At 35.8% G+C, this 25,387-nt stretch overlaps 1 protein-coding gene and 1 pseudogene across 13 annotated transcripts in view; both read left to right on the top strand.

Annotated features, from left to right (window-relative positions):
- ATG10 (autophagy related 10) overlaps window positions 1–25,387 on the top strand; it is a 270,304-nt gene that overhangs the window by 84,478 nt on the left and 160,439 nt on the right. The window lies entirely within an intron of this gene.
- Window positions 20,127–23,813, top strand: LOC132682390 (transcription factor BTF3 homolog 4 pseudogene; annotated as a pseudogene).

Raw genomic sequence — 25,387 nt, 5'->3', positions numbered from 1 at the left:
CTGATGGACATCTAGATTTTTCTCTTTTAAAAGTACACTGTGAATGCATTGAGATAAATAAGTTCTCAGCCTTTTATACAACTGTTAGTGATTTTTCTTTCTTTTCTTAACTAAACTACTGAAATGGTTAGAAATCTATTTACTTTCATGAACTAGAAAGCAAATCAGTAAGTATGGAAGACTGAGGTTTTAGTAAATAGAGATATATTTGTAATTTTTCCAGATAGTCACAATCAAGGTTTTCTTAGAGACTGATTTTGTAAAGTAGGTATATAAACAGTTATAGCAGAAAATTCAAACTTATTAATGGTACATATAGAAAAGAGAATTGCAATAGGTACTCACTTAATTTCTAAGAAACTATTGCTCTATTAAGTTTATAAAATAACAATGGACATTTGCAAAACTTTGGTAAAAAGTTTAAGAAAGGCTTTTAGAAAAGTTTTTCTAGCTTTGTTCAAAAGCTATGTTAAAAGACTATTGTGTTTATTTCTAATTATTTCATATTAGGCCCTCAAGTGCATTTAAAATGTCAAAATATTTTATTTTTACTTGTGAATTGATTGTTGGTTAATTACAATATGCATTTTGGAGTAATAATGAATTAGAATGGGTACTATTGAATTAGAATAAAAACTTAAGAATTTTAAACAGATGTGATTATGAATGTCACATAAAAAGTCTTTAAAAAAAATTAACAGGGTCAGTGGTGGATTCATTACAAGGCATTTGAAGGAATTTTTCACCAAAGGATCCATTCCCATTACTCATCAATTCAGTTCTCAACTTTTATTGGATAACTACTTTGTACTACTTAGTATAAAGAAAAATCAAGACGTTATTCCTACTTTCAAAAATTATTTAAAAGCTACATATTTTAATAAACATTTGAGTGGATTCTACAAAGAGAAAATATTTTCTGTTACTATGTTACTGTTATTAATAAGCCAATTATAATTCATAATATTAAATAATGGAATAAAACTAAAAGTGGCAATAGAATTAACAAATAAAACCATGAAAAACAACAATAGACAAAATAGTAATAGCTTTAGGGATATAACTGAAATACAAAATATATGTATATTATAATACTGTTTTGCATGTGCCTGAGTGATTATGTTTTAAGTATGTATTTTGATTATATGTTCTGCCTAAAAATACCTACAAAATATAGTGACTTTATTTACTTATTTTATTTATTTATTTAAAGTTTCTTTATTTTGAAAGAGAGTGCACACACATGAGTGTGAGCAGGGGAGGGGCAGAGAGAGAGGGAGTGAGAGAATCCCAAGCAGGCCCCATGCTGTCAGTGAGAAGCCCTATGTGGAACTCAGTATCGTGAACTGTGAGATCATGACCTGAGCCGAAACCAAGAGGGGGACACTTACTTGAACCACCCATGTGCCCTGCAAAATGTAATGATTTTAAGTAACAATCTGAGACTAGTGTCACTTGAAGTCTCAAGTGGACTACACACCCAAGATGCCTTTTTCAATCACATGTATGACAACTTAATTCAAATGGCTGGAATAGTTGAGGCTGACAAGACATCTCTTTCTCTCTACATGGCTAGCTTGGGCTTCCTCTAGCATGGATGTTTTAGAGTAGGTAGACTTTTTAGCTGGTGGCCTTCTCTCCTAGGACACAGAGTCCAAGAAACCCACATGGCACCTCAAGGACTTCTTACAACCTTAACCTTATATATCATGCAACATCACTTTTTTCACATTGTCTTAGTCAGAAATGAGTCTCAGATCTCCCAGTTTCAAAGGCAGGAAACCACTCAGGAGCCTGTATGTACTCAGAAGACATGGCTTATTGTGAGGTGGAGGAGGAGAAAGAGGAAGGAGGAGCTACTACAATGTGTAGTATTCATTCATAAGTGCTTTATAATCATCATATGTTTGATAAAATTTATATCAGCATACTTCCAAAATTAAAATTCATGCTAATTTTATAAAGAACAATATTTTATGGCTGAATTATATATTCATCTGTAGGTTAGTAAGGGTTTTAATTGCATTGAGAAAAATAAATCTTATACCAAAATATTTGCCAAATGTTTTCATTTTAATATATATTGAATATATTCTGGGGGCAGAGTATTACCCAATTCATTAGGGGAAAAATACAGGGAATTATAAGATCCTACTTTACAAGACCCAGAACTCAAAAAAATGTTAGCTTTTGAGGCAAGGGCAACACATCAAGAGTAAAATAGTAACCCACAGCAGTGACATAAGTTTTCAAGGAAGAGAGAGATAAATATGGTCTGAAATTATTTACAAAGGCTTCATAACAGAATTGAAACTAAGCTAAAGACTGAAGACTGGGTGAAATTTTGGGTAAATGAACAGTCCAAGGATGATGTAAACTCAAGTATGTAGAATCACTCAATATCTTGAAAAGTGCTATGTAATAATAGTAATTGTTATTAATGGGACTTAGGAGATCCATTCCCAAATGAATGGAAGACATCCACGTAAGGTATGGCTAGATTGCAGAGAGCTTTTATATTGATATCTGTTGTTTTCCCCTGTTCACCACTCATTTTTCACTTCTCTGATTAGGTACTTTTATTTTCTCCCAACTGATTCATTTGGCGAATATTTACTGAGCTCATACTGTATTTCAGACACTGTTCTATATGCTAGAGATATAGTGGTGAATCTCACTGTCAAAACCTAGCCCTTAGGTATCTTCCCCTACGTTCCCCAACTGGGAATTGTTTTGTTAAGACAGTTAATCAAAGTGTCCTGTCCTCCCCCGGCCTAGGGTGAGCATATGACTAACCTAATAGAGGCCCAAGGATGGAAAATGGATGGAGTAGACTCATTCTGAATGTGATGCCCTGAGGAGTCTATTAGATCTTTTTATCTACATCCCCAGAGCTAACATGGTTCCTGTCTTTCCCCAGGCAGAGATAAATTTTTCCTTAAATTCTAGGAACTAGCACCTATCCTTTCAATAAATTGCTTTTTGTTTAGTTTAGCTCCAGAATCAGTTTCTATTGCTTGCAGCCAGTGAACTTTAAGACAGTATTGTATACCTATGTCGGTTCCTAAAGGATTTGAACTATATTGTGTAATCAGTAAGGCACTCTTGGCAATTTTTGAACAGAGAGCTTTATTTTTAAGAAGATTTGGAGATGTCTTATTAGATTAGAACAAGGAGAGATTGAATTAGATTCACCATTAGAAGGCTGTTAAAATGTCCAAACACAGGGGTGAATAAAGGCGCAAATTAGACTGATTGCAGGAGTAGAAAGAAGTGATGGAGAAGAGCAGGGTTGGTACTAGGGTGAGGCAAGAGAGGCACACTCACCTAGGATGAGTACCTCCTTAAATTTTGTGCTCTAGGCGCCTGTCTTATCTCATCCTAGATTTCACTCTAAGGGAAAATTGAAGGGCTTAGTGACTGATTAGATACAGGAAATAATCATAATCATAATTACACCTGTCACTGTGCAGATATTGTTCTAAGCTCTTTACCTTTAACTGAAAAATACTGTGTAGGGTAAATTTTACTGTCTTCATTTTACTGTTGAGTAATGTGTCTAGGTTACCTAGGTCATAAGGGAAAGAGCTGAAGTGTAAGAAAAAGGGATTTAAATATGAGAATTCTACCAAACATATGAAGAAGAATTAGTGCCAGTTGTTTACAAGCTCTTTTAGAAAATGTAAGAAGAGGGACACTTCTCAGTTCATTTTATGAAGTTAACATTATTATACTGATACTAAAATCAAAGATAGTACAAAAAATAAAACTATAGATCTATATCCCTTCTGAATACAGATGGAAAAATCTTTAACCAATATTAACAAATAGAATTCAGCAATATAAAAATTATACAGCATGACCACATGTGGTTCATCTTAGAGATGCAAGACTAGTTTATATATTTGAAAAATAAATTAATACAACCCACTATGTTAACTGGTTAAAGAAGAAAAATGATATCAAATTAATCAACACTGAAAAAGCATTTGACAAATTTCAGCACCTGTTCTTGATACAAACTGAAAAATAGAAACAGAAGGAAACTTCCTTTATTTGATAAAATGTATAGTTAGTATTCTATTTAATGGCGAAAGGCTGAATGCTATTGTCTTCAGTCTGGGAACAAGTCAAGATTATCTCTTCTCACCATTCTTATTCAAATAGTGATAGAAGTCCAGCCTGTGCAATAAGGCAAGAAGAGGAAATAAGAGATACAGATTGGAAAGGAAGAAATAAAACTGTGTCAATTTGCAGATGACATGACATGATTTTTTATGTAGCAAATTCTAAGAAATCTATTAAAAATGTTTTAATGTTTATATTTGAGATGGGGTGGTGAGGAGGGACAAAGAGAGAGAGAGGGAAACCCAGAATCCAAAGCAGGCTCTAGGCTCTGAGATTTCAGTGCAGAGCCTGACATGGGGCTCAAACTCACGAGCCATGAGATCATGACCTGAGCTGCAGCTGGATGCTCAATTGACTGAGCCATCCAGGTGCCCCCTAAGAAGTTTATTTTTAAAAATGCAGCAAACCTAGAATTAATAAGTTAGTTTATCAAGCTCACTGGATACAAGAAAACATACAGAAGTCAATTGTATTTCTGTATACTAGCAATGAACGTGTGGAAATGACTTTAAAAATATCCCTTATAATTGCTCTAAAGAATTGGAAAATACTTAGGTATAAATCTAATAAAATGTTAATAGGACTTATATGCTGAGAACCATAAAATGCTGATAAAAGAAATAACAGAAAATTACATAAAATGGAGAGGTAGAAAGTATTCATAAATTGGAAGATTGGAGACAGAGATGATAACAATTCTCCATAACTAGACATATAGATTGACACAATTCCTATCAAAATTCCAGTAAGATTTATTGTAGATATAGACAATATTGTCCTATAGTTTTTTTTGAAAAATCAAATGAACTAGAATGGGAAGAATCAGCCTACCCGATTTTAAGACTTAATGTAGCCACAATAGTAAAGATTTTGTGGTATTAGTGGAGGGATAGACACATTGTTCTCAGTGAAATAGAATAGAGACTCCAGAAATAGACCCTTATAAATATGTTCACCTGATTTTTGGCAAAAATACAAAAACAATTCAGTTGAAGAAAGATAGCTATTGCAACAAATGTAGCTGGAGCAGTTGGACTCCCAGAGGTAAGAAACCAACCCTGACCTACATCTTACACCTCATACAGAAATTAACCCAAAATAAATCATGGACTTAAAACTACAATATAAAACTGTAAAGCTTTTAGGAAGAAAATAGAGATTTTTGGGGGGATCTAGGACCAGGCAAAAAATTCTTTGACTTGAGACCAAAAGCATTCTCCATAAAAAGAAAAATTGGTAACTTGGGCTTTCTCGAACTTAAAAGCTCTTGCTGTGCAGATGACCCAGTTAAGAGAATAAAAAGAGGGGCGCCTGGGTGGCTCAGTCGGTTAAGCATCTGAGTTCGGCTCAGGCCATAATCTCATGGTTCATGGATTCGAGCCCCGCATTGGGCTCTGTGCTGACAGCTCAGAGCCTGGACTTGCTTCGGATTCTGCCTCTCTCTCTTGCTCTCTCTCTCTGTGCCCCTCCTGTGCTTGCACTCTGTCTCTGTCTCTCAAAAATGAATAATGTTAAAAAAATTTTTTTTAAAAGAGGATGAAAAGAAAAGTCACAGAGTCTGGGAAATTATTTACAAACCACATATCCAGCAAAGGACCTTTATTGAGAATATATAAAGAGTTCTCAAAACTTAAACAGTCCAATAGAAAACAGGCAAAAGACATGAAGGGACATTGGAGAGGATATAATGATGCAAATTAAAACCATGATGAGATATCAGTACACACCTATCAAAATGGCTAAAACAAAATTTTAAATAGACAGAAAAACAGTTTCAATGTCAAAGCTGACAAGAATACAGAGAAAGAGAATCACTGATACAACTGCTGGTTGAAATGTAAAATGATATATGGTTTCTTAAAAAACTAAGCATTCAACTGTCATTTAATGCAGCAGTTACCTCCTAGGCATTTATCCTAGAGAAATGAAAACATATGTTCATCCAAAAACCTGCACACACATTCTTATAGCAGTTTTATTGGTAATAATGGAAAACTGGAAACAACCCTTTGATGGGTATATAGTTAGAAAACAACAACAACAACAACCGTGGCACAGCCACACTATGGAACACTATACAGCCATAAAAAGGAACAAAGTACTGATATGCACAACATAGATGAATCACCAGAGAAATATGCCAAGTAGATAAAAACAGTCCCCCAAGGTTATGTAATGTATGATTCCATTTATATACCATTCTTAAAATGATAAAATTATAGATTGGAATACGGATTGCCAGTTAAGGCAAGAGAGAAGGCAAGGAGAGAAGTGTGGCTATGGAAGTACAACACAAGGGATCTTTGTGATGATGGAAATGCTCTGTATCCTCCCTGTATCAGTGTTCATATCCTTGTTTTAATTTTGCATTATTTTTGCAAGATGTAACAGTTGATGGCAATTGAGTAAAGGATAGACTTTTTGTATTATTTTTTTATAATCCATGTATATCTGATGTGTTTTTATAATCATTTTAAGATTAAAAGTTTAGTTAAAAAATGATTTTAGTTTCAAAGTTAATAAAAAGGAGAATGAAGGTGCTTTTTAATATAACTGGGAAAATCCATTCCTTTAATGTGGGTGGTTTCCAGAACTTATTTGAAAAATCCAATGAAAATAAATTAACACAAATATGATGATGTTTAATAGGCACTTTAACATCTTAGAATTTTTTTATATTGTAGTAAGAGAAAACTTGTTGACTGAAACGGATCTCTAATTGATGTGATTTCAGGCAACATGACCAGGTCAAGTGGAGCAATCTTAGTAATGTAGGACATTTTTTGGGGAGGGAGTAATATATAGGCAGGTGTTCTTTCTAGGGACCTCATTTAGAAATCAGCTTTTCTGCTATGACTGCCTTTTTTTTTTAAATTAACTTGTTTTATTTTTTATTTTTTTAAATTTACATCCAAATTAGTTAACATATCGTGCAAGAATGATTTCAGGAGTAGACTCCTTAGTGCCCCTTACCCATTTAGCCCATCCCGCCTCCCACAACCCCTCCTGTAACCCTCAGTTTGTTCTCCATATTTATGAGTCTCTTCTGTTTTGTCCCCCTCCCTGTTTTTATATTATTTTTGTTTCCCTTCCCTTATGTTCATCTGTTTTGTCTCTTAAAGTCCTCAAATGAGTAGAGTCATGATTTTTGTCTTTCTCTGACTAATTTCACTTAGCATAATACCCTCCAGTTCCATCCACGTAGTTGCAAATGCCAAGATTTCATTCTTTTTGATTGCCGAGTAATACTCCATTGTATATAGATACCACATCTTCTTTATCCATTCATCCATTGATGGACATTTGGGCTCTTTCCATACTTTGGCTATTGCTGATAGCGCTGCTATAAACATGGGGGTGCATGTGTCCCTTTGAAACAGCACACCCGTATCCCTTGGATAAATGCCTAGTAGTGCAATTGCTGGGTCATAGGGTAGTTCTAGTTTTTAGTTTTTTGAGGAACCTCCATACTGTTTTCGCAGACTGCCTTTTTAAGGCTTAAAGAAAAAAAGCTTATTTATCCATTTTGAGAGAGAGAGAGAGAGAGAGAGAGAGACAGAGAGAGAGAGAGAGAGAGAGAGAACAAGCAGTGGAGAGGCAGAGAGAGAGGGAGAGAGAATTCCAAGCAGGCTCCTTGCTCTCAGTGCTGAGCCCAGCATGGGGCTCGATTCTTTGAACCATGAGATTATGACCTGAGCTGAAACCAAGGGTCAGACACTGAACCGACTGAGCCACCCAGGGGCTCCATGCCTTTTTAAGCTTTTTTTTTTCCTTCCTTCAATTCTCTGCCTTCCATGACATTCAAGGAAGAATTTGACAGTGGAGTAGTACTAGAAGGATGCAACTCAGGAGTGATCATTTGAATGTATACTTTTTCACTTGAAGTTAGGAATTGGATTTCTCCTTTAATATTATTAGCATGCTTTATTGGCAGGGAGATAGGATTTAATCTTGCTATTACAATAATTTCCATAAAATGTCTTCTTACAGATTTCACACCTTAGTGTGAACTAAGAAATTCCCAGGATACCTGCATGTTGACAAACTTTTACCTAAAATTTAACAAGATCTATTTTTCCCATATTTTTGTAATGTGGACAAAATTGACTTGAATTATATCTCTTATTTATAGATTGCAGTGAAGGCTTTTCAAGAAGTGTTTTCAGTTGTATTAATACTGACTTAAGGTCATTTGGTTAATACATAGTCAGGGAGCTGTAGAAACCACATTATAAGGCCAGGGTTAATTAGTACCAGTGAAATCATATTATAGAGAATGTAATACTAAAAAGCTTTCTGAATAATAAGACTATTTCCATAACAAAATGTTTGAAACACATGTGTCTGATTTTCTTCTTGGAATGTGAAAATAATTGTATTTATAATAGATGCATCTACATACTTAAAATGGAAATATGGAATTTTTATAGAAATGCTACAAATTTGGTTAAATAGCTTTTATATTTGAATATCAGTTTGAACATTTTTATTTTGGGTTGTCCCATTAAGTTATCTTCTAAATTTAGTATATGGTAAAAGTAATTATCAAACCAATGGAGGGAAAGAATGGTTACGTATTAAATGTTATTAGAATAGCCAGATAACTACTTGGAAAAACAAGATTGTGTTCCATCTTCATATCATATGCCAAAACATCATATGCTAAATGTACAAATTCAAATATAAAAGTGCTAAAGGGAAACTATAGGTTTATATTTTTATAATATGAAGTGGCAGGGGCTTTCTAAACATGACACTGATAACAAAAAAAAAAATATGTTACTGATCTCTATTGGTATGTAACAAACCATGCTGAAACTTAGTGACTGAAAACAATGGTGTGATTGTATCTCTCTTAAGATCTGTAGATTGGTTAGGTTGTTCCTCCAGGGTCTCACCTGGACTCATTTATGAGGCTGCTTTTATCTGGTGGATTGGCTGGAGCTGAAGGGTCTAAGAGGCTGCAATATCTCCCTCTTTGTTGTGTCTTATTCAGTTGTCTGGCCCAAGCTTCTTTACATGGTGGCTGGGTCCTGAGGAAGTAAATCAGAAGGTACGGGGCAGAACCCATCCTAGGTGGCCTAGGATGCCTAAGCTCCAGAAGTCACACTTCTGCCACATTGTATTGGTCACAAGTTGCAAGGTCAACCAGATATAAGGGGGTAAGTAAATAGATTCCATTTCCTGAGTAGCAGTATCTCATTACAAAATAACATGGCCATAATGAGGCATAATTTTTTGGCATCCATTACTATAATGATCTCCCCCAGTGTATCTCTTGCTATCTAGACACTGCCTGAAAACAGGAACCAAGTAGATTTGGGTAAAATTTTAGATATATCCCTTACCCTCTGAACATTTACTGCTTACTTTCTACAATTTAAGGTCTAAATAGGTTTGGATTATTTGGTAGCCTTATTCTTTGAACTTGCCAATCATATCTGTACTACCCTTATTCATAATTGAAATAACTTTTTCAGTGACTTTAAGCAGTTTGATTATGATGTGCCTTGGTATAGTTTTCTTCATGTTTCTTGTGATTGGGATTCATTGGGCTTCTTATACATGTGGGTTTATAGCTTTATAAGTATTTACTTATCTCCCCCGACCCCATTCTTTTCCTTTGGGGACTTCATTTACACACATATTGGATTACTTGAAGTTGCCCCAGCTCATTGGTGCACTGTTCATTTCTTTATTTGGTCTTTTTTTTTTCTGTTTTATTTTGGGTAGTTTCATTGCTTTGTCTTCATGTTTACCGATCTTTTCTTCTGCACTGATCTTTCTCAGATGTGTTTTTCATCTCGAGAAATTTGGTTTGGGTCTTCCTGCTCCCTTCCCTCATCCCCAGTTTTATTGAGATATAATTGACATATAGCAGTGTATAAGTTTAAAGTGTATAGCATGATGGTTTGGTTTACATATATTGTGAAATGATTACCATGATAGGTTCAGCTAGCGTCCATCTTCTCATATAGATAAAATAAAAAGAAAAGAAAGAAAAAACAAAAAAGAAATTGTTCTTCTGATGTGAACTCTTAGAATTTACTTTCTTAACAGCTTTCTTCTATATCATATAGCAGTGTTAGTTCTGGTAAGCATGTTGTACATTACACCCACAGTACTTATTTACCTTATAACTAGAGTTTTACCTCATGGCCACCTTCCTCTAATTCCTCCTTCTCCCACCCTCCACCTCTGGTAATCACAAGTCTGATCTTTTTCTATGAGTTTTAAAAAATGACACATTTAAATGAGATCATATAGTATTTGTCTTGGGCTTATTTCACGTAACATAATGCCATCAAAGTCTGTTTGTGTTGTTGCAAGTGGTAGGATTTCCTCATTTTGTTTTAACATTTATTTATTTTTAAGAGAGAGAGACAGAGTGTGAGCAGGGCAGGGGCAGAGAGAGAGGGAGACACAGAATCCGAAGCAGGCTCCAGGCTCTGAGTTGTCAGCACAGAGCCCGACGCAGGGCTCGAACCCACACTTTGTGAGATCATAAGCTGAGCCGAAGTCGGACGCTTAACTGACTGAGCCACCCAGGCACCCCAGGATTTAATTTTTAATGGCTAAATAATATTCCATTATATATACTACAACTTTTATTCATTGATCCACTGATGGACACTTAAGTTGTTTCCATGTCTTGGCTATTGTAAATAATGCTGCTGTGAACATGCGGGTGCAGAAAGTTTTTGTTTCAATGTTTTTGTTTCCTGTAGACATATTCCCAGAATTGGAATTGCTGGGTCATATGATAGTTATATTTTTAATTTTTTGAGTATCCTCTATGTTTTTTTCCACAGTACCAATTTACAGTTCCACCAACAGTGCACAAGAGTTCTCTTTCCTTACATCAATACCAGCATTTGTTATCATTTGTATTTTTGATGATGGCTATTCTAACAGGTGTGAGGTGATATGTCATTATGGTTTTAATTTGCATTGCCCTAATGAATATATTCTGAGCATCTTTTCTTGTATCATCTCATGTTTTGTGTATCTTCTTTGGAAAAATGTCTCTTTAGGTCTTTTGCCGATTTTTAAATTGGGTTGTTATTATTATTAATATTTTGCTGTTGAATTGTATCACTTCTTTATATATTTTGGATATTAACCCCTTACTGGATATATGGTTTGCAAATACTGTTTTCCTATTCTGTAGGTTGTCTTTCCACTTTGTTGTTGGTTTCTTGTGTTGTGCAGAAGCTTTTTAGTTTGATGGAGTCCTATCTGTTGTTTCTTTTTTTTTTTTTTTAATTTTGTTGCCTGTGCTTAGATGTCATATCCAAAAAATAATTACCAAAACCCATGTCAAGGAGCTTTATTCCTATGCTTTCTTCTATGAGTTTCATGTTCCAAAGGTCTTTTTTTGAAAATCTACTAAACATGTTTAATGTTTCCTCTGGTTTAGGGGATGACAATTGATATCCATACACTAAATCTGGCCCACAAGATTTGTTTTGTAAATAAAGTTTTATTGAAGCACAGCCATGTCCATTCATTAACATATTGTTTGTGGCTGCTTTTTGCATTACAGTGGCTGAGTTGAGTAGTTGTTACAGAGACTGTATGGCCTGCAAAACCTAAATTATGTACTATACTGCCCTTTACAAAGAAAAAAAAAATCTGACCCCTGGGCTTCTTGAACATAATGGTGGAATACATATAATAACTGTTTTGCTATGTTTACTAATTCTATCAGTGATATCATTTCTGGGTTACTTTCAATTGATTTTTTTTTTTTTTTTTTTTTTTTTTGCTTCATTTGACTTGTAGTTTTCTGCTTTTTTACATGCTTTTTTTTTTTTTTAATTAGATGGCAGACTTGGTGGATTTTACTTAGTATGTGCTGGGTATTTTTGTTTTCTTTCTTTTTTTTTACATTTATTTATTTGATAGAGACAAAGACAACACAAGCTGAGAAGGGGCAGAGAGAGAGGGTGAGAGAATCCCAAACAGGCTCCGCACTGCCAGCACAGAGCCTGACATGGGGCTCGAACTCACAAAACTGTGAGATTATGACTTGAACCGAAACCAAGAGTTGGAAACTTAACTGACTGAGCCACCCAGGCACCCCTATTTTTGTTTTATTCTAAATATTTTTTAACCTTGTTCTGGGATACAGTTAGGTTATCTGGAAACAGTTTGATCCTTTTCAAATCTGAAAGTTAAGCTTTGTTAGATGGGACCAGAGCAGCCTTTTGTGTGGGGTTGATTTTGCTCATTAATGAGATAAATCTCTTCAGAGGACTTTATCCAGTGCCCCATGAATTATGGCTAGGAGGACCCCAAATTACTCTCAGCCCTATGCAGGTATCAGTTTTCTCTAATTCTTTTGGATGGCTCTTTTCTTGACCTGAGTTTTTTCCTCAAACATATGAGCTTAATCCATACTCAGCTGAAGATGTGAGGGATTTCTTTTTTCTGTACTGCTCTCTCCTCTCTGATTGTTTGCCCTGAAAGCTCTTAACAGTCATGGCCTCCCTGGCTTCTCAGTTCCATCTCCTACAGTCAGGAAGCCTGGTTGGCTCGGCCTGAGTTATGCCTCCCTGCACTGTGGCCTGAAAACTCTCTCTAGGCAATAAGCTGGAACAATCTTAGGACTTACTTTCTTGTTTTCCCACATCTCAGGGATCCCATGTCTTTGCTGCCTGATGTCCAATGTCTTGAAAAATCATTCTTTCATATATTTTGTTAAGTGTTTTAGTTGTTTCAGGTGGCAAGATAAATCTCTTCTCTGTTACTTCCTCTTGCCTAGTGATATTTGTGTTTCACTACATTAAAAGTAAATAACAATGCTATAGAACATGCTGTAAACAAAGTTGAAAGACAAATGACAAACTGGGAAAAGCATTTGCAATTATCGTACCCTGCTAAGGATTAATAGCTCTAATATATAAGCAGGCCTTGTCAATCAATAAGAAAAAGATGAACAATCCCAATAGAAAAATGAAAAAGATATTTTTATTTGTTTATTTGCTTTTATTAGTGGGCAGTTGGCAAAAGAACAAATTAAAATGACCAGTAAATATGTGAAAAGATTTTCTGTTCTAATAATATCAAAATGATACTAACAGAAATGACACAGAAATGCCACTTTCATCTATCATATTGCCAAGGAAGAAAACAAATGGTGATATGCATTGGTGACAAAACAGGTACAGCCTTTCTGGAATGCAATCTGGTAATATGTATAAAAATTAAAATAGTTACTTTTCTTAGCAATTCTAATTCTTGAAATTTGTCCTAATGAATAATCCCATAAATTTATAAGCAAAAAATTTTATTGTAGAATTACTGATAAAAACTGGAAATAACTTGAGTATTAGTTATTAGTCAAGTGATTAATCTTTATATATGCAATTATTTATTTTAAATCCTACAGTAATTATTTTTATAATTTTTTACAGTTATTTTCCTCAGTTGTTAAATATAGGTATGTATATACATTCAGATTATGACTAGTCTATTGAAAACAATGAGGTAGATAGATATTTATTAACACAAAAAAATGTCTTCAACATATTAAGTGAGGAAGACAAGCTATAAACTATTATGTATAGATGATACCATGGGAAATATACATACATACAAATACACACATATACATACACATACAGTAGTTCTCTGGAAGATAGAATTACAGGTGATTTTTCTTTTTAAAACATTTTTTTAATGTTTATTCATTTTTGAGAGACAGAGAGAGACAGAGTGTGACTGGGGGAGGAGCAGAGAGCAAGGGGGGCAGAAATTGAAGTAGGCTGCAGGCTCCAGACTTTAAGCTGTCAGCACAGAGTCCTATGCGGGTCTTGAACCCACAAACTGTGAGGTCATGACCTGTGCCAAAGTCAGATGTGAATGAGCCACCCAGGTGCCCCTGATTTTTATTTTCTAGTTTCTCTTCTCATATTTAAAAAATTTTAAAAATAATGAGCATGTATAACTTCTACAGTCAGAGACAGACAAATAAACCAGAAAGGAAACCCTCACAGAGAAGCCTTATAAAGTTCTGAGACACTAGGTTTTATAAAATGAAAATGAGGGCTCCTGAGAGGCTCAGTTGGTTAAGCATCCAACTCTTGATTTCAGCTCAGGTCATGATCTCATGGTTTATGAAATCAAGCTCTGCATCAGGCTCCATGATGACAGTGTAGAGCTTGCTTGGGATTCTTTCTCTCCCTCTCTCTGTCTTTGCCCCTTCCTTGCTTGCGTGCTCTCTCTCTGTCTCTCTCTCTCAAAATAAATAAGTGAACTTAAAAAAAAATAAAATGTTTATTTATTTATTTTGAGAGGTGGAGAGGAGCAGAGAGAGGGAGAGAGAATCTCAAGCACGCTTCAGGCTGTCACTGCAGAGCTTGATGTTGTTGGTGGACTGGCAGGGTGGGGATGGGGGGCTCAATCTCACAGATGGTGAGATCATGACCTGCGCTGGAATCCAGAATTGGCTCCTTAACTGACTGAGCCACCCAGGTGCCCAAACATCTTTGACTTTAATAATTTTTAAAGTCATTATTTTTAACATATCACCTAACAATATTTATGTCACAGGTAATAAACATCAACAAAGAGTAGTTTGATTTTTAAAATTATTTTTTAAAAGTAAAATAAGAGACTAAGAATAGTTTTTACCAGACATCAAATTTACTTGGACAATGGGATGAGTTTATTATTATTATTATGATAAAATTAGGAGATACTAATTATCTCTGTATGAGAGCCGTCTTTGATTTCATTTTAACTCCATTTTTGTCTATAATGTGATCTTTGATTAAAAGAATTGCAGGGGTGCCTGGGTTGGCTCAGTTGGTTGAGCGTCCGACTTCAGCTCAGGTGATGATCTTGCGGTTCGTGAGTTTGAGCCCCGCATCAGGCTGTGTGCTGACAGCTCAGAGCCTGGAGCCTGTTTCAGATTCTGTGTCTCCCTCTCTCTCTGACCTTCCCCCATTCATGCTCTGTCTCTCTCTGTCTCAAAAATAAATAAAAACGTTAAGAAAAAATAAAAAAGAAAAAATAAAGAATTGCAGATTATTTTGTTTTATTTTAACCAGGAGTGGTATATATACTTGCAGCCAGTATTTTCTTTTTCCCCCAGCACGTCACAGCCCACCGTGGCTCCTGCTTGGCTCCTCTTGGCTGGGGAGGGATGGCATTAGACAGGAAGTGCCAAGGTTTATATCACTGCTGAAGAAGTTGGGCCAGTGTTTTGGTGCCTTTCCCCATGAGAGTCTCTCAGCTTTCTCTCAGTTTCTAAACCACTTCTTTACTCCTAGATATAACCTGTCTTCTAAAGAAAAAATCTTGTGTTTCTTACAATAAGGTGTATTACTTTAGCTGGAAAATTAACAGACATTAATGAACTTGAACTCTTACATTTCTTTATCTCTGTGCACCCTTATGACAGACCAACACTTGAAACTTTGCAGAGACAAGCATTCTGTCAGCTTCTTTCCTTTGCCTTACATGTAGTTGGCTTGCCACTAATATTGTACAATAGGAACTGGGGTTTATTATCAAAGATATTACTGACCTTTCAAATGAAAACACTGGCACATTAGTGTTCACATGGATATCATTTCTATAGTCCAACAAAGACTCCTAAAGCTTCACTTCTACAGTCTGTCTGGGTTTGGAATATTTTTATGCTCTGCTGTGAGAAAAGCAGGTGCACTTGCACATTTATTTCTAAGATTTGTCTATTTTGTCATATGATTTGGGTTTAAATTTCTCCAGATGTCAATCTCAGCCATTTTTGCTATTAGTAGAGGAGCTTAAAAGGTAGCTCTTATAAGTCTAACTTCATATTTATTTTAGAACAGCTTAAACCTTGTAGCCTATTTTCTCTCTGGTATGTTTTTTGTGGAATAACTTAAATCCAAAATTAGCTCAAAATGGAACCCTTCCCCTGTTGGAATATTGCTGTTTTAATACCTCACAGTCTTTTCCAGTTCGTGGTATCGACACTGCTTTGCAATTTGTTTTGCTGCCCTCTAGCCCTTTGGCTCTCCTTTCCATTATTGTATTTCCTTGGTGGGTGCCTGTGCCAGGTTCTGAGGCATCGAAGGGAGGGGTCTATAGGTTGTGGGCTCACTAGGCCAACTTTATTACTGAAGTCTTGAGAGCTCATAATGAGACTCATCTATCTAAAATATGACAAAGTTTGTTAGCTGATGTTAGCATCCTAGTGAGAATTGTGAGCTGGCCTGGTAATTTAGCATTTCATTCTAAAGTGAAGGTTTCTTTTTTTTTTTTTTTTTTTTTTTTTTTATGTGAGAGCTTTTTATTGGTGTTGTACATTCCTTGGGCTTTGACAAACGTAAAATCACATGTATTCACCACTATAGTATCATCCAGAATAATTTTGCTTCCCTAGAAATCCTCTGTGTTCCATTTGCGCATCCCTCCCTTTCCCCCAACCCCTGGCAACCACTGATCTTTTTACTGTCTCTATAGTTTTGCCTTTTTCAGGGTACCATATAGTTGGAATCATACACTATGTAGCTTTCCAGATTGGTTTCTTTCATAAAGTGAAGGTTTCTATGAACACATTACATAGACTAATGGACTTCCTTAGCAAAAGAAATAACCAATTAGTAATTCCATATCCTTTTATAACTGTGCTCTGCCACACCCCACTGCCCCAATTTTTGTTGTAAAATAATCAGATCAAATAATATCTTCTGTCTTCTAACTACTGTCTTTAATATTCATACTATTATATATATATATATATATATATATATATATATATATGCCTTCAACTATACTTAGAAAATACATACAAAGAGACCTATGAATTACATACAAAGAAATCTTATGCATTACCTCAAGATTAAGGTAAATTCTCTCCATTTGCTTGGTAGTTGTGTACAGTTTTTGAAGCAATAATATATTTTATTTTTGCATATAGCAAAATTAGATCCCCTGCAAAATTACAGCCAGTTATATTTAAAATATCTTAAAGTTGTTATAAATTTGTAAAACAGAATTTCCAGTCAACATTGTGTTTTTTTTTTTAATTTTTTTTTTCAACGTTTTTTATTTATTTTTGGGACAGAGAGAGACAGAGCATGATCGGGGGAGGGGCAGAGAGAGAGGGAGACACAGAATCGGAAACAGGCTCCAGGCTCCGAGCCATCAGCCCAGAGCCTGACGCGGGGCTTGAACTCACGGATCGCGAGATCGTGACCTGGCTGAAGTCGGATGCTTAACCGACTGCGCCACCCAGGCGCCCCAACATTGTTTTTTTTTTTTGAAGAAGGAATTTTCTTTTCTTTCTTGAGGAAAAAATATCATGTAAATAGAAAACATTTTTATTGTTGTTATGGGTGCTAATGACCTTTATCCCTCCAAATATTAGTATTAAAATTTAAAAACACCTTTTGCCAAACCCATACATTCCTCAAAAAAGATCAAAGGTCACAGAGCTGTGATGATTCAGTAGTAAAATATCAAAGTATTTAGAAAGTCTTTTTTACAGTTGCTTAAATTAGGTGAAAAGATTTATCGAAAGATCTAGGACCATCTCCAATTACAACAAAATATTTGCCCAAAGAAGTCTCAAGAGAACTTACAACAGATTCATTCTGCAAGAATTTTAACCTCAGCAACAAGGTAGCCATCTTTAACACCTAAACCCAAACTAGAAACTTGAATCATTTTCTTCATTTAATTTAAAAATACATTTCAAATAATTTCCCATGATAGTGGCTCCATTTTAATAGTTGAAGATGCCAGACTTATATGGTGTAAAATAATAGGCATATTTCTACTCTAGTAGATTTATTTTTCCTTAACTATCATTCATGTTGCTCACAAAACCAAACAAACCAATCTTGTAAAATTGGGATGGTGTTTATTATACCCTGTTCACAGTAGTGTGGGCCTAGGAGAAAATTGGTGTATGGATCTGGAGAACTAGAAGGAAGAGAATTGACATTTTAACACTGGTTTAACAAAACAAAACAAAAACCCATAAGGTTACCATATGGAAATGAATCAATTGTTCCTCTAAAGAAATCTTGTTTCCCACTGTGACATTCAGTGTAGATTCTGCAGTAGTTTTATTGTCTCATTCAAGATGTTCAGGAAAGTTGTCTTTCAGCCCAGGCTCTCAGAAGCTAAGTCCAGGTATGATGAAGGAGCGTGAGGCAGGCTGAGGGGCAAAATACAGGCTGGCACAGCCACTGCCACCAGCACCCCCTCAGGTGGAATATGTGTGATATTCCTCAAACACTCCTGGCTACCCAAGAATAAAGGAAAGGGGTTTAAGTGCTTGCCATGGTAATGTAGAAACAAAGACAAATGAAAAATTAAATTCCCTTACTGCCTACAGCCCACTGATAAGTCCTTGAAACCCAGCAGAGTGACCTCCCTCTAGGAGATCAGCTGCCTCAATGATGACAGTTTGCTAGGGGCAAAAGAGAACCTTAGCTTAACATTATCCCAACCTTGAGGATCCTGTAAGTCTACTTCCTTTATCTCAGCTGCCCCAGGATATATGCTAGCAATCATACTCTAAGCTTATGCCCCCCCCCCCCCCCCATACATCTAAAGGGTTTCACGACTGAGGTTTTATCAAATGGTAAAAAATGGTGTTTCCCTAGCAACAGTTAGCCCCTCAAGGTCCTGGAAACCTTGCTTCCAAAATTCCTTAGAGACTTATCTCTATCCCTGACCCCCTCCCAACCTGAGGTTTGTAATGAGTTACCCATCATGACCCCACTGCAGCTCTTCCTGCCCACAGGTCCTGTCCCCCTGCTTTAATAAAATCACTTTTTTGCACCAAAGACATCTTCAAGAATTCTTTCTTGGCCATCAGCTCTTTACCCCATGAACCCCATCACTCCAGAACTTCATCAGGTAAAGGCATTAAATACTTTTAGTTTAGGTTAATTAATTAGTTTTGAGACAGAAGAATGAAACATTTAGTCTCTCCTTAGGTTTAGTATTTTAATATCTAAAGAAATAGAATATATGGTAATAGTGAACTTAATTTATTTTTATTGAGCTCAGCCTTTTCTTTTTAATTATTTGTTAATGTTAGTTTTAACATTGTGCAGATCAAGAGATCATTGTTTCTAGACTTCCATACTTGATTACCTAAAGACAAAGCTGTTAGCTAATGGGATCAATGAAAAGTTTTCAGGTCCTTTAAGAATTGAATAAGATTTATTGAAACAGTCCTAGTCAGCTGCAAGAACAATATAAGTTAACAAGAACTGAATAGATAGTTCTCTTTTAAATGGTCCCCAATAAGCCACCCTGACCAAATTGCATGGAACTTTGTTCAGCCTACCCACAACACATAGACTTGTTGACAGCATTGAAATAAAACAGAAAAATGAATCTATAAGAGCAATAAAGCAGCATTACATTTTGAATTTAATTTAATTTAGATTTAAGTAGGGACTTAAAACTGACCTGAACCATGACCAAAAACTAGACAAAACAATACTAATTTGTAGATCTTCTTTCCCTCACCAAAAGGAAAATAAAAAGCTATCTGAATAGTGGTTCAAACTGCAACCTACCTAGATTTATATTTTCTTAGATTACTCATTGGAAAAACACCATAAAAACAAGAAAAATCTAAATGATTTGTCAGCCAACCTCAATATGTTATTTAATTGGAAAAAAAAAGTATAACTTCCCAGAGAAAAGAGTGGATGCAGTTTGTCCTCTATTTCATGGTAGTGTAATAAATTTAAAAAGTATTTTAATTGCTACCAATATTTAATAATTACTTTAAAAACAGTAAGTGCTTACATATATTGAGTAATTTCAGTTAAGATGAAATGTATTTAAGGGATAGTGGTGTAATTATTAATTGATAAAGTATTATAATTCACTATGTATGTTTCTCTTTTAATCAGAAATAATAAGTGTATATTTAAATATCATTTATGTATATTCTTTTTCTATAAGTGGAATGACATTTATAGATATAGGAACCTTTAATTTACAATGACTGAGACTACATCAAATTAATGATTAGTGACAGTAGAGTAAATATGTAATGTTTTACATTGTGTGTGTTGGACTATACCTCTTATTCAGAAAATAGTGGTGTATCTCTTTTAAAGTCAATAACGGTAATCATAAACAAGATAATTCCATCAGCACAAGTCAGTCTTACTCTGCATATATTAATTTAGCACAGTATTGCACTTAATAAATTATCATTAATCATAAATACATTTTCACATGTGCATATTTAAGTTTTTTAATGTTTGCTTCTTGGTTTTTCTGTAGGGCTAAGGTATAAGACACTCATTTCAAATCTAAGAAGCCGCATAATCAGTCTTTTGAAGCCCATTGCAATCAATATCTATGCAAATGGGGTAGTTATGGAATTTACACTGCTTTGTCAATCAATCACTAGTCAAGTCCCCCCCTACACTCAATATACTCATAGATTTTTTTCTTTTTTAAGGAGAAAACTTTTTTTCTTTTTAAAGAAAGAGACTTCCTTTTATTTGTTATATAAACAAGTGCTACAGCTTTTCCTGCCTCTACCTCTTCATACTTACCTGCCAGCACAGTGAGTCAGCCCATGCTGCCAGTCTCTTTCTATGTGGTGGTGGTCAGGCTCCAGGCTTCCTGAGCACCACCTGTGGCCTCCTATGGCCCTGTCTTTGAGTCTGAGTTCTTGAAAGAAGGAATGGGCCTTTGGGACTCAGCTGGTTGGACCAGCCTCCCTAGAGTATTGATCATTTGCTGCTTGTCCACTGGCAGAGAAGTCTTCAGTGGATCACTGCAGGGCTCTTTCTTTCACCTTGATTATGTCAAGTTCTTCCCAAGGACTTGGTGGGGACATAGAAACCTTGCTAACTAAGCAGAAGATGGAAACTGAGAAGGATAGTTAATTGGGTGGAATTTCAAAATTGGGGTTCAAGGTTTATTTGCATTGCATGGAGTAATGGACTGTAAGAAGAAATGTAATAAGGAGAAATCTGAAGTTTTACACTTAGATTAAAGAGAAAAAACAAATTACTAAACATATACAAAGTAGGGAAAGTCTGGTTAATAGTACTTGCAGTGAAAAACAAAACAAAGTAAAAACTAGATCTTTTTTTGGCTACCTATAACCACAGTATGAATCTTTAGTCTTGAGGACTGCTGAAGAAGCTAATGCATCTTATGTCTTATAAAGACAACAAAGGAAGTTAATAATCCATCTGTTTTCTGTTGGTCAGCTCACATCTGGTGGATGCATTGAGTTCTGTTCTGAAACTTTTAAGAATAAGTCTGAAAAACTTGAACCTTTATAGAAGAGGGTAACTTAGATGATGAGGAAGCTGAAAGTGTTAAAAGTTTAAAGTAGGGAGAATGTAGGTAGAATGTGATGTTGTTCTTCAAATACTGAAAACATATCTGCAGACTCAGTATGTGAGTAGGAATTAAGTTCCTAACTAAGTTCTGGGTTATGAGTATACACACACAGGGTTATTCCCTTGTGTAAGTGAAGTCTGGGGATGGATAGTCCAGGGCTAGAGCAACCCTTCCACAAAGTCATTGAGGACTATGACTCTGATATCTTCACTGAATGATTATTTCCATCTTCAGGATCACCTCATGGTAAACCACGGGAACTCCTGCAGTCACATCCCTATTCCAGACAGCAAGAAGATGATGAGTATGGTGTGGGGGAAAGCCACACCTTCTTTCTTTTAAGAAACCCTCTCAGAATTTGCACTGACATTTTTTTGGCAACTTAGTCTTATGGCCACACCTGGCTGCCGTGGAGGCAGAATAAAAGCAGTAGGTAGCAGTAGGAGGCTTAAAAAGGACAAATTTTACTAAATACAGAGAAGAATTTCCTAATAGTTTTGTGTGCCCCAAATTGAATGGGCTTTTTTAGAGATACCAATGTAACTGTTGTTGAACATTCAAAAACAAACTAGAAAATTGCCTATCAGGGATGTTTTAGGGAGACACATGATAGGTACAGTTCCTTCTGATACGATGTGCCAGGATTATTTCAATATATGTGTGCACAGGCCATACTGACTTTTAGTTTAACTTTTCTTATGAGAGATTTTGATAAAATTAGATTTTTACTTACTCCATCTCAATAATGACAAATATTCCTTAAAGTAAATACTACACAAGTCTTGTTTTCATGTTTTTCAGAAGCCAGCATTTTCTTTTAATGGAAAGCACTAGTGAAATAGTATTCTGTGGACACATAATGACCCCACACACTTAGCAATCTTTCTGATGCTTGAAGTTTTATGCCTTATGAATTTTCTTACTGATTTGTTTGCTATAGGAAGTATTGATCAATTGATTAAAGCAGATTTCATTCAATATAGCTATAGGACAGATACATTTGTATCACAAGATACAAGATATAAGATTTGTAACACATGAAATGTGTAGTATCTTTCATTTTGTGGTGGATTTTTATTTTCCTTTGGTATTTGAATTGTGTGAATTTCTTTAGAAAATATTAAGATATTAATGTGGTAGGTGTTTTGGATTTGTATTCACAATTGTATAATTAAGAGATCTAACATATTAAAGTTATGAGTTTTGTAATTTTAAACGATACTACCCTGTCTGCACCATAAGTCTGTGGGAGGTAGACTGAAAACACTCTACTAGTATGTCTAGGCCCATGCTCATTCTCGCTGACACAGATAATATTGAGAAGTTAGACACAATAGTTACTGGATGCCTACTCCATTAGAAACAGAAGGAGAAAATCTATTGCTTGCCAGATTAGAAAAATGTCATATAAAAAAGAAACTCTGGCTCTAGTATCCTCTTGTGTCCCCATATGTGTGTATCTAATCTCAGCTGGTCCACCTGAGAATCCCCCCTGCACCCCGAGTGCAAACATCCCCTGCACGCGGTCCCATTTCTGTTCCAACAAGATGAAAGAAGCTGTCATGAAGTAGAAGAAACTCACTGAACTGCAAGCACAAGTGCGCATTGGTGGGAAGGGAACTGCTCACGCAAAGAAGAAGGTGGCTCCTAGAACAGCTACAGCAGATGATAAAAAAAAAAAATTCAGTTCTCCTTAAAGAAGTTGGGGGTAAACGATATCTCTGGTATTGAAGAAGTGAATATGTTCACAAACCAAGGAACAGGGGTCCGCTTTAAGAACCCTAAAGTTCAGGCATCCCTGGCAGCGAAAACTTTCACCATTACAGGTCACGCTGAGACAAAGCAGCTGACAGAAATGCTACCCAGTTTCTTGAACCAACTTGGTGCAGACGGTCTGACTAGTTTAAGACTGGCTAAAGCTCTGCCCACACAGTGTGTGGATGGAAAGGTACCGCTTGCTACCGGAGAGGAGGGCGATGATGATGTTCCAGATCTTGTGGAAAACTTGGATGAAGCTTCCAAGAATGAAGCAAATGAATAGAGGCACTTTCTGAAGTGACTTGAAGAAGTTACGGGAAGCTGCTGTTTTATAGTTTGACTGCTTTTTAAAACTTTTGTTCATGGATCTGATAAAATCTATATGTCTAATATTTTTAAGCCCAAGTCTCTTGGACACTGCAGCTCTTTTCAGTTTTTGCTTACACACAAATCATTCTTTGCAGTAAACTGAAGAAGCCTGAGAATAAAGTTTGAAACAAGGTTAGTAAAGTTCTCTGCCTAGCAAAAAAAAAAAAAAAAAAAAGAAAGAAAGAAAGAAAAGAAAAGAAAAGAAAAAAAGAAAGAAACTTTGTTTCCAAGATTCCAAACAGGTTAATCAAATGTTATTAACAGTACTCTGGTAGACATTGTTAGATTGTGGTCTTTTAGAGACTTAAATGGATTTTCCAGAATATAAACACACTGCCCACACTTGGCCTATCTACACATATTTTCAAGGCATAGTTTTGATTATTTATATCTGTGTCTGTATCTGTACCTATTCATTTTAGTTATAGTGAATAATTTTGGAAAGCATTTTGCTTCAACCTAGCGTTCATATGGTTCAAGGCATAGGACAGGGTTGCGGGGAGCTCTTAGGGAGAAGGTCCTCCACAGTGCCTAACTGATGCCCTTTCATGATATGTGTTAGATGGTGTACAGCTCAGCTCTGCTTCAGGAAAGCAACTATTGGATCCCAGCTGTTTGGTCCTCCTATTTCTTGGCTTCTAGGCCTTATCTCACGCTCAATTTGAAAACTTTTCATTTGAGGGATCCTAATTTGATCCTCAGATGAAATCCTTAACTCATATGATAGGCACTGTGTTGAACTGACTTGCGCCATGCCTTCTAAAGATCATGACTTGTGTTGCAGGGAGAAAGATTAAATTAAAATGGAGGGATTGATTACTTTTGCCACTTTCCTTGTTTCTTCCCAACTCCTCCCAAAGAAAAAAGGACGGAGCTTTTCCACCACTTGTTTTTTCTAAAAGCTTGCACAAATAACTAACTCATCAGGCCTCAAGTTCTTTATCTGCAGACAAGGATAATAATATCTGTTATGTAAGGATTATGGCAATTAAATTTAGTAAACATCTTCTGAGCTCTTTCTGTATCCTTGGTCTAGTAAATGTTAACATAATTTCTTTGTAAACCTTTTAGCACAGTATCTGGTACATGGAGATCAACAAGTATGATTCCCTTTGCATTCTAAAATGAGGTCCTAATATAACAGGGACCCCATTGAGTCCATAGTCCCAGCCCTTATCCCATGAACCTCTCAGTTTATCTATCGCATGCTGTGTTTAGGGGATTGGGATTGAGTCTTACATAAATGTGCCTGCCCCTTTCTTTTTCTTTTTCTACCACATATCTGTGGCTTGTTAATAGGTCCATTCCTCAGCTTGTCTCTCTTGTCCTGCTTCCCTCCTAAAAGATTCATCTTTCTTTTAGAAATCCATACTAAACTACAGTGCATGTATGTATGCCTGGGGTGGGCTTCAATGACTCCCCAGTTGCTTCTGCCTACAGGTTTTGGTTTGTTTTGTTTAAAGCTCAATGAGTGTTTATCACAAAGTGATCATACCTATGTATCCAATACCCAGATCAAGAAACAGAACACAGGACCCCCCCTCTTGACACTTTCAGTCACTACTTGCTGTCTAATCGTTACACTAATCTGACTTCTACACTAGACTCATTTTGCCTCTTTTGTTTGTTTGTTTGTTCTTCTAAGGATTTTATTTTTACATAGTCTCTACACCCAACATGGGACCTAAACTTACAACTCTGAGGTCATGAGTCTCATGCTCCACTGACTGAGACAGCCAGGTGCCCTTGTCTCTTTTTTCTTACCATTATATAAATATATCACATAGTGCAT

Source organism: Panthera onca, chromosome A1 (genome assembly GCF_046562875.1).
Source record: "Panthera onca isolate mPanOnc1 chromosome A1, mPanOnc1 haplotype 2, whole genome shotgun sequence".
Lineage (NCBI taxonomy): Eukaryota > Metazoa > Chordata > Mammalia > Carnivora > Felidae > Panthera > Panthera onca.
This window is presented reverse-complemented; position numbering and strand designations above follow the sequence as displayed.